Raw genomic sequence first — 14,971 nt, 5'->3', positions numbered from 1 at the left:
GCGGTCCTGATGTATAATTCACCGCAAATGTGCGTCAAAATGTAGATCTTTGTCCTCAGAGAAATTAATTTAGAGTCAGAATGCTAAAAAAAGGAAGAAGAGTGCAAAAGAAATCCCAATTATTGTTTTCAGCTGGTGTTATTGATTTGAAGCTGCGGTCGGTGCCTGGCGGGGAGGCAGGAGGCCATCGACCTTTACTGCATGTCACCTGTCTGTGAGCGGGAGGCTGATGTGTCGGAGGTTACTGCAGGTAGCGATGAGAGGATACAGGAAGTGCCGAATCATCTGTGCAGACACTCTAGAGCTGAACTGGGAGTTTCTGCACTTTCACTACTGACCATGAAAACATTTCAACATCTTGCTTTAAGTTAATATTTTCACCATAACTCCCACGTTACTAAGCCGGGGTCTTTGGACAACCTGCGACAAAAAACAAACAACTATATCTCGCTATCTTTAAATTTGAACTGTTTCTGTTCAAACACGTATCGCTATCGGGAGAAAGACGATGCGAGTTTCAAGTTGTGATTTCTGTTATTGAGGGAAAAATGTTGCCAAATCAATGCAAAAAAAGAAAACTGTGAATGCTACAAACCAGTCAAGTATTTGTAATAACTGGTGATTATTGGAGGAATTCTGGCCCAGTCCTTGCAGAGCTGTTTCGAAGTTGCCACAGTAGAGGCTTTTCTAGCACAAATAGACTACCAAGGGTCAAACATTTTTATGTTTGGACCTTGAATAGGCCATTCCAAAAACTTCCATGCAGGTTCATGCAGATGTCCAGATGTTAACAACCTGTATAAACCATCAAAAAACGTTCCACATTTGTCTCACCAGCCCATATTAACCCAAAGGTTTCTAACATCCTTAAGATGTTTGTTGCAAATGTGCGATGGGAGATAGAATTGTTTTTGGTCTTGGCTTTGAAAATGTCTGCTAGTAACTTTTTCTAATTTACAAACACTGACTCCAATTGAGTTTAAAGGTGGGTTTTAATAAAATCAGTTTTCAATGTGCCCGAGTCATCACATGCTTTTCTATCGTGAGACAGCAGTTACGTCGCTAAAGACGAAGGCGTTCACCGAGTCCAGATTTCTGGCTGTTAACCAGTCTTTAAAAAAAAGCCTGATGTGCTGATCCCGATTTTGGCACATCCCAAAATTTTTTGCCTGAAAAGTTGCTAAAGATAGCGACAAAGTTGCTGAGTCGGCTGTAGTGGGGTGATTATCAACCGCACACGTTCAGACCTTTTGGTCAAAGAATAAATGGACAGTGGCTCATTTTCAGACCTTTGCGGATCCGTGCACTAGATCAATTTCTCATGCATGGATCAGCCGACCACCCAAAACTCCGAAAATCGTTTCCATGTTACCGTCTGACGAATTTATCTTTGCATTCTTATTACGGTTGTTACTTTGGATCAGCATCTTCCTCACAACTCCAATCTGAGCACAAAACCTCAAACTCAGACAAGACCCATTGGCAAAATTAAACATGCAGCGTGAAGAAATGTGATGCATCTTGTCTGATTGTCTCAGTGAGAACATGGTGGAAGTCTGTCGCTCTCTGTCAGGGGCAGCTTGTCATGAATAATGTAGATCTGATCCAAACAAGTTCTCCCCAAAAGCCTTCTAGAGCACTGAGCCCAAAGGAATTGAACAGATTTTAATGGACCAAATATCTCAGTTTGAAAACAACGAAGCAGACATGGGAGCCTGCATGTGGAACATCACAGCTCAAAATCTTCTGTGCAAGCTGTGCGCTCCTGTGGTTTCCATCTCGCTTCTGCTGGGTTTTTAAGCCAAGCGCGTGGAGACTTGTGCGAGCCGCCGTCGTTTCCATAAAGCGAATTATAATTTACTCCGACTTTCTTTTTTTTTTTTTTTTTTTATCTTCCTACCACAATCAAAAGTCATGTTAATTAATTGGAGGGCTCGAAGGGATCTCTTGGGTGTGTATTGTGTGTTGGTCCTAATTAAAGCACAAGCAGACTTACTGTATTTTCACCGGTTCTCCTGTCCTGCTCTGACTGATCCAGCCTTCAACCCCTACATGTAATTAAGACCAGATGCAAACTGCCAGAGAGGTTTCTCAATAAAGGATATTGATGGGACCTCCAAGAGAGTAGGCGTGTATGTGTGTGTATATGTATGTGTGTGTGTTTGTTCATGACATGATTCGAGTTTCGGATCAATAGAGGTCAGTTCGGCAGTTTGCGTGCCCGACACGCTGTCTGGGCATTTCCTTATTACGTGTAATGTGTTTGTCTATGTTTTCTTTCCTGTGGGTTTGTTCTTTATTATTTTCCTGCTCCTTTTTGTGTCAGTCCCATCCCTCTCACCTCGCACTGGATCTTTGATTTCAGCTTCTTTTTTTTTCTTTCTTTTTCTTCTCATTCCTCTGCTGCAGCGGACGTAGCCGCAAAGCCTCAACGCGTACTTGCGCCGTTGTCGTCGACTGCATCAAAACCGCTGGTGGGAAAGTTTCATAAACTTACAAGATTAACCTGGAATCCCCAAAGTGGACGTGACCATTTCATTCATTATTGGCTTTTTGTTTGTTTGTTCTGTAATAAGTTCCGTGAAGACTATTGATTTTAATGTTGATTTATTTCTCTCTTGTGGAAACTTGAGGCAGTAAAATGTGTCTGAGTCAAAGCAGTGTCCCCAGTTGGTTAACTCTGACCCTGGAGCTATTGAGTACACATGAAGAATACACATCAGAGACAGGAAGCAACTCAGCTGATTAATTTCATTATAACTGAGGAAGAGAGCAAAATAAAGAAGAAAAGAATTTTGCTCTTTAATGCTTGGAAACATTGTCACAGTGGGTTATGATTTCCGTTTTGTAATTGTTATCATCAGTAGCAACTCCTTTATCCGCCATAAATCAGCCTCTCCTGGGAGGCAATGCTAACCTGATGGCGCTGCTCACCTCCTGTGAGCCGCCAGGCCCTCGGGTCAGAGTTTAAAGGAACCAGCAGGGCCCCAAGCCCATCGCCACATTGTCCAACTTCAACCTGAAATGCTCTTCTTTCGATATGCTTTCACTGATCTCAAGTTGCTCATACTGTCTTCGTGCTCTAGAACAGCTGATCTCCAGCCTGTCCCGTCGTTTCATTAGTAAACCTCTAAGGTCTTCCTGTGTCTTGTCCTGGTTTCCCCCCACTCCCAGAAAAAGTCTTCTAATGAACGCAAGTTTCCAGTCTGATTCCGTGCTGAAAAGAAGAAAAAAAAGGTACAATTTGTCTAAGATGGCTGTCCTCGTCTGAAATTTTTTTTTAGCTTTTCCACAAGTAGACAACTACAAAAGATCTTCAGTCATTTGGTTCAATGAACCTCTTTGTATTATTACTCAAAGGGTTTCTGCAAGTTCTTACACTGGAGTGAATAATCAGAAAAACAAACACAAGAGTCTAAAGGATCTATTATTTAATTGCCTTGTAAAAGTAACATAAGCGAAAGGTTTGGGTTGGAGGTCCGAATTGGAGCCTGAGAATCAATCATTTGTTGAACGTCTGAACCGGAAATGGCCCGACGGTGGCGGGTCCTGAGAACGACTCGGACTGAAATGTAGCTTCCAGTCGGATTCTTCTCCCACCAAGTTGATTCTCCGAGTTACCACGAGTTGCCTCAGACGCTCCCTGCCCTCCTATTATGTATTCTGGCTAACCAAGTGTTGTCTTTCATCTGGATGAGAATTTCTCCACTTCTACAAAATCACTTATTAGAAAACTTCAATCTGCTGCAAGTAATTTTCCAAATATGAAAACCCAAAAAGCCCATCTTCACAAAAACCCAGACGGCACGTTTAAAATATCTTTGAGGAAACATATGTGTGTGTTTTTTCCCTCCCTCTCTCTCTTTCAACCTGGATTACTTGTAATTTCTACATTTCATGCTTGGACGCGAAACATTCTCATGAAAATTAATGTGACTCCAAACTGAAATTAATGCTAATGGGTAAAAGCTAAATGCTAGCTAGGGTATGGTAACTGCTATGAATTTGGCTGTTTGGAAAATAGCTTTAATGCTACGGTTAGCTATAGTAAGCTGCCAGCATTCAACTCTAGCACTGAAGAATTTACTAAAACAGTGGCAAAACACTTTTGTGTGTCCATTTCGCCACCATCTTGGGATTCCAGAACTGAAATTAGGTTCATCGATGCAGTGACCGGTAGATTACCTTTAGGTTGAAATGTTTACACATCCATAGCGGACTGTGATGTTACTGTAACATAATTGCATCATTTTATTGGTAAGTGGTTCAATTTTTTTTATTTGTGCATTATTTGCACCATATTCTGGCATGGACAACCTTCACTTTGAGAATGTTTAGTCCTTTTTTTTAGATAATCAGATTTTTTAAATTTATTCTTAGTAATCCATGCCGTCCTGTTCCCCTGGGGTCGTTCAGATGAAACAGCACAGAGAACTTTTTTTTAGCCGCTCTTCAAAATGGAGAACATGCCGGTCTTCATTTTGCTGTCAGTTGAAGTTTCCAGTGACCTTTTCTTGTTAATCAAAGACATTTAGTGTTTTTATCCCCCGCTACTCAAACAGACGCATTTCAAGATGGTTGAAAACAGCCTTGCTCTCTCAACCCCTGTCTATGGGTGTGACAGGAATCTGACCCGGCGTGTTTTCATTGAAAAACATATTTTCTGAGACTCATTCTCACGAATAATGAATTCCCATTGATGTACATTGTGTTGAAGTTGGAAGATACCCAGACAAACAAACTCGACACTGAACCAATAAAAAAAAAAGAAAAACAAAACATTGTTCACAAAGATTTTATAACTTCTTCCGTCATGTGTGGATTCCTTTTGAATCTTTTGTTGCGTCTGTTTCAAAAGCAACCTCGTTCTTGCCTGGAGGTTTGTTCGTTTTTTAAATTTTTTTTATTTTTCCGTTTCCATCATCTGAAGACATATTTCCCCTCCTTGTGTCTGCGACAGAACGCATCCGTCTCAATTATGCTCGCGTTCTGGTCAGGAGGGAAACTAACATCATCTCGACTCCCACTGGAAATTACCCTGGGATCACAAAAAGGTCAGCGTAGAAGAGGTTTATCGATGGGCTGTTTTTAGGTTACTGGGGATGTGATGAGAGTCCGAGTCCCACAGTGATAAGGTGGGAGACGTATGGAAGAGGAAGATAATGCAGCAAGCTAACTGTGTCTGAGATCCTCCGTAGGATCCCGTTCTCAGAAATCACTTTCATGCGAAACACAGCCTTGACCTTTCATACGCAGGGTTTCTGCGTCTCATCATTTTGTTCCCAAATGCTAGTCCAACTTGTTATTAATAATAGATTGTTGTAGTTTTTTTAATCATAGAGAATATCTGATTACTCAGATAAAAATAAATAATGAAATAAAAAACGCAGCTCGGGAAGCTAAAATACAGAGTGTTCGAACAGTTTCTCTTCAACGGGAAAACAAAGAAACACAGAGTTTCGACTTCTGCCTGAAGCCCTCAAAATGTCCGCCAGTCTCTCAGAAACCAGCAGGTGTGCGCAATTTGGAGGTGTGCGCACTCTCACAAATCTCAGAGAATTCCAGTGCATGCTGATCGCTTTGCACAAGAGGCCTGATTATATGGGCTCAGACCCGGTGTGGAAATTTTGCATAATTGATATATGAAGCAGCATGACAGTGGATATGACAGAGAAAGTCAAAAGTGTCACAATAAATTCCATTAGCTGTAATAAATGCTCAATAATATCTAAGATAAGTGTGTCAGATGAAGCTGTTAAACCACATTTTACTTTTTGAATCGACATCAACTTGTTCACATGCAGAGATGGAGATAAAAATAAAGATGTACTCCAACAGGGAGTTGCCACTAATTACGGCATAAGCAGCAGCCTAATTTAATTGGTCTGAAAGGGCAAACAGGGGCAGGTATTGGAAATGTGGCTGCGTGACCAATTAAAGGTGATCAAACAGAAGGGAATGAGGCGTACCCCACTGTGAAGCATGCAGGGTTAGAGGCCAATTTGTTTTTGCCAAGACATAAATAACCTAATCTGACAGCGTTTCCAGGAGAAACATCCAGGTCATCAAGGGGAACGGCCCTCCGACAACAAAAAACAGAGATTACGCTGTCCATAAAGTTTCTTCATTTTTTTTTTTTTTTTTTGATGAAACCAAACTGTCCATCTTTGGAAAATGAAACATGAGACATGTAAGTTGTTGACTAATTCATGGGGACAATATGCCTGTCCCTTGTGGATGTCCACAATACCTGTGTTGTTTTTAAAACGTATTGATTATCAAACGGCAATAACTTCCGTTAGATTGAGAGTCTTGTTTGGTGAATTTACAGCATCCTCCACACTGAAGGCTGAGGTATACAATTAAAAAATAATAATTTTATACTGTTGTTAAAATGAACATTATGCCCTAACAGTATAATATACAATAGACATGTGAGCTCCTCTGCCTTCTCCAAATTGCAGAACTAGACCAGTCAGAAAAAAACCAATCAGAGCCAGGATGAGGGTCTCAGTGTTGTCAATCACTCTCATGCTCTGCAATGCTACCACTAGCTCATCACAACACAGCCCGCTGCAATGCTAATACTAGTTAGCATAGCAACCTTTGACAGCGGATAAACAGCTTTCCTGAAACGATAAGTTGTTTCTCCACTGTTAGCACATTTAGTAGCAAGTACATGAGATTGATTGATGGCTCTGAGACACTAATCCTCTGATTGGTTGTTTTTTACCTGGAGTTCTTCAGATAGCAGCCAAAACTCACGGAGGAAGTGGCAGAATTAGATGTTTTCACAGATTGTCTAACTCATGTTACACTTTCATGACATGGTAACAGTTTTAATAAATATGGAAACAAGCATATTTTTGTAAAAGTTCAATACTGCAGCTTTGATGACATCCAACTGATTTCGTCTTTTGCTACAGTAACACAATCATAAACTGGAATGTTTTGGGAATTATACCAAAAAGTATTTTTCTTAATTGAGGAAAGGAAAGGGGAGGGGCTACTTTGAGTAGTGATTAGTGCTGTTTCTGCAGTCATAAAATGAAGCCAAATCCCGTTTATTTGAATAGCAACATGCTAACAACGAGGTGTTTCACATTGGCACGATTATCAATTATGTAACAAGCGACAAACAACACATTTTCCTCAAATGCAATCATCATTGCGATACCAAGAACGTACAGGGCACTGACAACAATACCGATACCGATACTTTCAATAAAAATTGTGATTTAATAGTTTTGTTACAAAAATTGTTATTGCAAAACACTGGCAACCCTTAAGAAAACGTTATACAAATGAGCTCAACACATGGGGAGCGGCAAACGACAGGGAAAGGTGAAACGACGACAACAACAAAAGTTGAACATTTTTTCAACAGGTCAGTGTCACCTTGAAATGTTCTCATTATTCCTCACCGGTACTTTAAAAAGTTTCAATTTTTAAAGTTTATTTAAGATGTTTATTGAATAAACTATTATTATTAGTTTTTAAGGACATATTATTCTATCTTTTCATTAGTGATTAGATGCTCCAGATGCAGATTTCGCTTTTCATTCTTAAGTGCAGCAATGGCTTTTTTAAATTTTGTATTTTTTTTTAGCATTACAATCAAATGAAGCTGATGTAGACTTTGAAAGCACCACAGGGGCTCAGTGATTCATATTCTCCGAGGATCTTTAGTTGTTTTATCCCAATCAAAGGTCTTGGATTGCCCCGTGTTATAATTAAGTCACTTGTGAGGTTATTTATCAGATGCAGATGCATCTTGAGCAGCTGATTGGAGATTTAAGGGTCACTACGACGGTATTATGAGCTCAATCAGGGGCAGCTCCACCGAACGAGGCAGAATGTGCATGTCTCGCTAAAAGCCTATTCAAATACAAGGTCTCCTTTTCAAACAGCTAAAACATAAACGATAAATGGAAGGCAGTTTTGTGTGTGCCTGACAACAAATGGGACATATAAAAGAAAGCAGGACTTGTTGTGAATTTCAGACCTAACCTCTGGTTCTGTCCCGATCAAAGAAAGTGTACTTTGTTTCAAATTTTATTATTTTATTCCAGCCAATTTCACTCCAAGATCATTTTTGGTGTAGTCAAAGTCAAGTTAAAGACCACAAATTATTCTTTCTTTTTACTGCAAAATGATGTGACATGTGGGTCACCACAACCTTTTTTATTATTATTATTATGTTACAACAACAAAACCATTTGTAACATTTGGATTTTATTTAACAGAAACTCAAATTCTAGTAGGAGCAATTGAAATGTTTAATTGTTGCTACTGCTGCCGGAAACGACAAAGAACACGACAGGAAGTGGCAGGCAGATCAGGACGCACCATGTTTTTTAATGACTTATTGTGTGAACAAACTAATTCATGTGTGATTTTAATTGCATTTTTTCCGACATTATTAAAATAGAGACAGTTTTTCGTGCACATTTCAAATGAAACAAACCCATCTTTAACCAACAAAAGAAACTAAAGGGTTTCTATCAACAGTCAAATCAGCTTCTTCTGATATTCTTTATGCTTTAGGTTTTAGTCTCATCAATAACATAACAATGAAATACAATGATGTTAACTTTGGAAGCATAATAAATAAAAACATTCTTTGGCTTTTCAAAAAAATTCTAACATGGAAACAACATAGAAGAAAAAACAAAGGATGACAGCTGGCACGTGATCTACACATGTTCAGCTGGCACGTGATCTACACATGTTCAGGTGGTTGCAGTAGTCATAGTAACATCTAAATATTTACTGGGCACTTTGCATCTTAAAGTATCGATTAAACTGGAGCCACATTTGCCCCTGTTTGCCCTCATCAAAGCAACAAGGTCCTGTTGGCTTTAGAGCCGGTTTGACATGAACCAGTGAACCCAAACGGGGGACTTGTGGTTTGACGTCAATGACACACCTACATGATTACACAAAGAAAGCTAAGTCAAATAAAACAAAAAAGAGAAAATACAGACAGGAAGCATTAGGAGACATTTGTCCCTGTGACAGAATTCCAAAGCTTTTGAAGGTGACGTCCTCTCAAAGAACTTATTGACACCGAGGAGAATTGACTTTTCAGGGTAAATTGATCAAACTGTCTCATCGTTTCTTTATCGTGGCGTGTTTTAGAAAGCAAACAAAGGACCGTCTCGCTCCCTGTCTTTCTCTCTCCACCAGTTCAGGTTAATTCAGTAATATGCCGTCGATGATTTCCTCGACTTTTGCGATTAGAAATATCAGATACTGAAAAATACTGAAAAATCAAATATCAAGAGTTTACACTTCCAATTTAGGAGCATGACGTCAATGTTTATGTTCAGAATGTCTCCTTGATTTCAAATATAACCTGTTAAAATCCCCCACAACTGTAGCTTTATTTATCTATTTAGGCAACTGAATGAAAATCTTACTCAATATATAGATATTTATTTTAAGATTTATATCTCTAACCTGATATATGAATGTAACAGAATGTTAACTATTGAAGGAATAATAGTATTCCTATTTAAGTTGCAGACTCAGGATTTTTCATTTCTATACTGCATTGTTTTCTACTGGGTAATAAAAAGCACATCATAACAATTGTAATCAACAAACTCAATCACAAAACTATTAAATTACATAAATGCACACAAATGCCCCTGCTGCTCTTCTAATTTCAGAAGAGCAGCAAGATTTTTGACGAGGGTCGCATATTTTTATTTTTTTTGTGTCCGTTTATTTTTTCAGTTTCTTCTTTTTCACGCTTTATTTTTTTTCTCAGTGCTTTTATTTGCCGTCTTGTGGAGACAGACACGCTGTGCACCCATGTGAGGTGCAGGACATCTTCTCCGGCCCCTCCAGGTGTGAAACGTCCGTCGAGGCTCGCTCATCACACGCTGCTTTTTGAGAGCAAGTCGATGTGTAAAATGTGAGAATGATGGCGGACGGGGGAAAGCACTGCATACAGAGTAAAGAGAACCACGCCGGCCTGTCTGAGTAGACGGACTCTCAGGAGCCCGGCTGTGAGGTAAAGGTGCTACGGTGTGCAATTGTGTTACATGATCAATAGTGAGTCGGCGCCATATAATCCTTTAATAAACTTCTTCAAATCCTTCGAAGCAAGGTCTCTAACCACTAAGCTCGAGCAGACGTTTACTTTCCTCCTGGAAATGAAAGGGTGAGGAGATGAATCAAAGTCCCCGTCATGTTCCAGGAACCATGCTGGGAACGACACATACTGCAACACGCACCTCTTCACAACAAAGGTCATCAGTGGCGACACTTGGGGGGGAATTATGCTAACGTGTTTGAGGATCTTGGGGTCATAATCCACAAATTTCTAGACTTACTAAGGCAAATTTAGCTCAAAGATTTTGAATTGTTAATAAAAACCAGGTTGTTGTTTGTTTTTTTTTCTTGGGTGGGAGACAGGCGCTGCTGCAAACAAGTCAAAGAAAAAGTTGCTTCATTCCCTCCTTTAGGTAGGTTTTAGTCGGAAATGTGACTTCCACGTCAACTCCAAAAGCTGCAGAAGAGGATCAGGGCCACTAAAAAAAAGAAAAATAAAATACAAATCTGACTTTTTTTTTTTTTCATTTTCTCTAATCCCATCCTGTAAAAAGCAGTGAAGAACTTTGGTTGAAAGATTTGTATCTTTCTTTTCACTGATTTTCTTTCCTTGTTATGCGTTTGGCACAATTAACCATATTTTAAAGCAATTTTTATCAAAAAGCAATACTGGTCTAGAACCAGTATCAAATTGACTCTGTGGCGTATTTTTGTCAATCTGAGACTGGATTTAAATCATGGTATAAAAAAGAAAAGATATATACATATGTTTGACATGTTAAAACCTCAGTAACAGACGAGCTTTTCTTCGTAGCCAGGCTTTATGATGTGGCGACTGAACTGTGAGAATTTTACCCACAGCACACCTGAAATCCAGACTCCAGGTGAAACCATCACCTTCCTATTTGCTGCAGCACAATGCAACATAAATATACCTCCTACCGTCAGAGACTCTGAAGAGAAGTGGGAAAGAGATATATATATATATATATATATATATATATATATATATATATATATATATATATATTTATATATATATTTATTTATTATATATATAATATATATATATATATATATATATATATATATATATATATATATATATATATAAATAAATAAGTTGAGCAGTTATCAGGTAGGTTTTCCTGCAGCGGATCATGGCGGTTCTTTCCACTTTTACATGCTTCACTGTGGCTGTAAAATGCTGCCACGTTTCACCGTTTGATTGTCTTAAACGTTAATTCTTTGAATATGTCTTTGGTGAACTCTGCTACGGAAATGACCGTCCGACGACGACTGCTTGTCGCCGTTTGTTTCTTCTCCCGTTTAAGTCTCCTTTTCGCACGTTGCCCCGATGACTCCGATTAAATTTAGACTTGCTGCCTTGACTTACGGTGCGCTGCTGGAACGCTGCTCCCGGGCGAGTGGAAATAAACACACTAAATATAAAGTAGAACAGTGTGATTGTGTTTACATAACTCTTCTGTTGTCTGAAGAAATCGAGGACTCAAGCCCGGCACATCAGATCTACAGTTTGGTTCGATCCGCGTTAAGAGCGACCCTGATGTTGAGAACACAGCGTCCCAGTCAAAGACGGATTTTAACAACTATTCCCAATGTCACAAGAGTCTAATAAATTGTCAGGTTTGTACGCAAACAAGAGAGTAAATCCATGATTGTAAACAATCAAAGGTTTCATGGACTCGTAACTTTAACGTTTATTGAATATCTGTTAACTCGTCAACTATGGACGACTGAAAGCTTTTGAAAAGAAAGCAGCTGAACAGACTGGGATTGTCTTGGTGGACATAGCAGTGGATTTAGGATTATTTGTGAGTGTGGTTAGTCCAGTTGGGCTTTCAGAGCCGTGGAGTGCACAGGTATTGGAAAAACGGGTTCCTTTTGTCATTGAAAATCCAATCATTTTCAATGTCCCGATGAGTGTCGTGTGTCCGATTAAAAGTATCTTTTGAAGATAAACCTAAATAAATCTATTAAGGGAAAAGTAGGCAAGCGTCCGTATATAAAGGAGGAAGGAAAAATGAACAAATGACGTTTGTTCTCTACTCTCTGATTCAAAAAGTTCTTGATTAGTTTGAGTCTAAGAACAAAGTTTGTTTCCTTGCTTTATTACTGTAACACAGTGTTGAGAGCTGCTCCAACCACCATGCCCAGACTCCACACTTTGATGCAATACTCAGGCTCTTGATGACAAACCTCTCTCTAACTCAAAGGACCCTCCAGCCACTGATGAAGACTGACCTCCATCTTGGCCACGTGGAAACGGAGCAACATCCAGACTTAAAGGAAGCATGCAGAATACTCACCTGCACAAACCTCACATTTTCAGAGCAGAATATGCTTCTTCAGCACCCAGGCACATTAAAAAAAAGGACCACACTCATGCCCGCACTAGCTAATTAGCGTCCTGCCAGCGTCTGATTATGCCTTGTGCATGAACAGACGCTGGTTTCAATCGTCCCTGTTTTCTACAAACGGAACAAAAGCGACACGACTGAGACAGAGAGACACAGATATGACAGTCACTTCTAAATTTCCATTTCAACCCTGACACCTGCATGTCTCTGCCAGATGACAGGCGCAGGGCCTCGGTGTCAGAAGTGCTCTTATAAAAGAAAGGAGTCTCACTTCTGAACGCTGAGAGGTTCTCATAACTCAGCTGACCTGACCTGACTCCCGGCAGGTACAAGGACGTGGCAGTCAAAGGCTTCGTCACATAGACGTGTTTGAGCGACACCTCCGCAGCTGCTACGTTTATGTTTTGTTCAAAGATTATAAAAAGCTTTGCAACATAAAGCCTTGAAAACCAAAGACGTTGAATGAAAAAAATTAAGCGTCATCTGAATTGTACATATTTCCATCTTCTTTGGTAACAGGGCGGCGGCTGACAATTTTTCAGCATCTTAATGCAGCTGTGTGGCTCTGTGCAGCTGAGAAAACTCCGATACCTTGTCTGGCATCATAAAGAAGAACTTTAAACCACAGAAACGACGGCAAAGTGTGTCGCTTCGAAGCCATAACCTCCAGAAAAACTTGATTCACCCTCATCCAGGTATATTTACGATTAGCAAGGAAGGCTTGCAGAGAAATTCTTGACCTTTTGATATGTTTCTTGTTGGCTGCTTCTCCCACTGTCTGATGCATTCCCAGGATTCAGGCTGTTTGCCAGATTGTTCTATCATCCACCCACTTAGATTTTTTTATTTTCTTTTACTGCCTCCTGTCCGTGTTTAAATTGACCTTCAACCCATTTTGTCTGACTCGTTACTTCGGTACCGGCTCCGCCTCCTCGCTTCTCCAGCTCGTCCGCCTCTTGAATAATTTACCGCAAGACTATAACAAACCAAGCTACCTCTGAGCGAGTTTCTTCCTTCGGGTCCTTACTCTTCTTTTCTCGTACAGTGGTTTAGTCGTGGCAGAATATTTTAGAGAAAAGTCAGCCTCAGATTTTTTTCCTCCACTATCAACGACTCGGGGGAATTCAACTTTAGTTTCGGAACAGCACAGCTCTACTCTGCCGCTGCTTCATGAGAAAAGTTTCCCAAACTTGCCTGTTTGACCAAGTAAAAATTACTGACAAAGACGGACAAAAGTCAACGAGGTCAAACGCTGCGACGGCAGAAAGCAGCTGAATTCTCCTGGCTTCCCATATTCTCCAACAAGACAAAGAAAGAAAACCCCGGTGCTCTCAGGTTTAAAGATCGAAACTGAATTTACTGAATTCTAACCAGGCAGATGAACTTCATTCACTTCACACTTTGATGCACCGTCACAGGCTTTAGAGCAAAGCGTTTTCATCACAACACTTCATAAATATTGCGCCTCCTGAAGGCCTAGATGTTGCAAAAGGTCATTTCTGAGTTCAAACCCGATACAAAAGCTGTCAATATGCAAATGCTAAATCTTTCACAAATTAACCAGATGCAATTAAAAACAAAGAAAGAAAGAAAGGTGACTAGCAAAGAGGACACATCTCACATTCAAAGAGACGCAGAGTGACCTCAGACGCAAAATGACTGCAAAGTCCCAAGTAAATTATTAAAACATTACTTGAGAAACTAGTTTATTAGTTAGTTAAAATTGACTCATTGTGATCTGGAATTAATATTTATTTGTAGGTTTTCAAGCCACTCTGGCTACTCGCATGAACCTCTGCTCATGTGATCACATGTTTGCTCCTAAGCCGTCGACGAGATTCATCTAAAGGCAGAAAAAATTGAACGACGTCTTTGAGACGCGTTTTTCCTGTGTCTCGTTGGAGGAAGCAAGCTTTTTCAAGTTTGGGCCAAAAAGCCGAGGTGGCTTAAGAGAGCAAAAAAACAAAACAAAAATTTGACAATGTTCCACAGCGGCGCGCTGTCACCGAGAGTCAAGGCTGTTAAAAGCAGATAAATCATGTCAGAAGGAATGCCTACGTCTCTCTTTCCTCCAGTTCTGCCTGCCAATGCGGTGTCAATGTTCCGCCTTTTGGGACTCAGTCATTCCCAAAATGTGTTTGTGCGCTCGGCGTGCCGGGAGTCTGGAAACGTACGCGGAGCAGGCCCAGGAGAAGGCGCGATGTTGGCCTGTGAACTGGATGACAGGCAGCAGCGGCTGGTTGTGCAGAGAGACGGAGCTGAAAATGGGTTTTGACGCCTCTGCTTGTTTAGTTGCTTTTTCCTGTAAGCGCCTTGTCCAAATAAAAACAATGCGGTTAGAAAAACAGGAAGAGCCGGAGTCTCCTATCAGTGTCCGTCCTTGAAATGTTTAAAGCAGTGGTTCATGAACTTTGAACTCAACAAGCACCAAGTCTCGGCCTGGTAGCGGCTCAATTAAAGCTTTTAAAATTCGTAAACATTAAACACTTTGAACCACCGGTCCTGCAGTTCGAAACCGTTTAGTAAAA

General features: G+C 40.2%; 1 protein-coding gene across 1 annotated transcript in view; it reads left to right on the top strand.

Moving 5' to 3' along the window:
• The first annotated feature begins 232 nt into the window (after positions 1-232).
• Positions 233-14,971, top strand: part of LOC129377515 (uncharacterized) — a 288,482-nt gene continuing 273,743 nt past the window's right edge. The window contains exon 1 of the mRNA XM_055057514.1: positions 233-240. The gene's annotated coding sequence lies outside the window, so the exon portion shown is untranslated. The remainder of the gene's footprint in view (positions 241-14,971) is intronic.

Source organism: Poeciliopsis prolifica, unplaced genomic scaffold (assembly GCF_027474105.1).
Source record: "Poeciliopsis prolifica strain line A6 unplaced genomic scaffold, Auburn_PproV2 SCAFFOLD048, whole genome shotgun sequence".
NCBI lineage: Eukaryota > Metazoa > Chordata > Actinopteri > Cyprinodontiformes > Poeciliidae > Poeciliopsis > Poeciliopsis prolifica.
The sequence above is the reverse complement of the archived record's forward strand: the minus strand, read 5'-3'. Positions and strand labels throughout refer to the sequence as shown.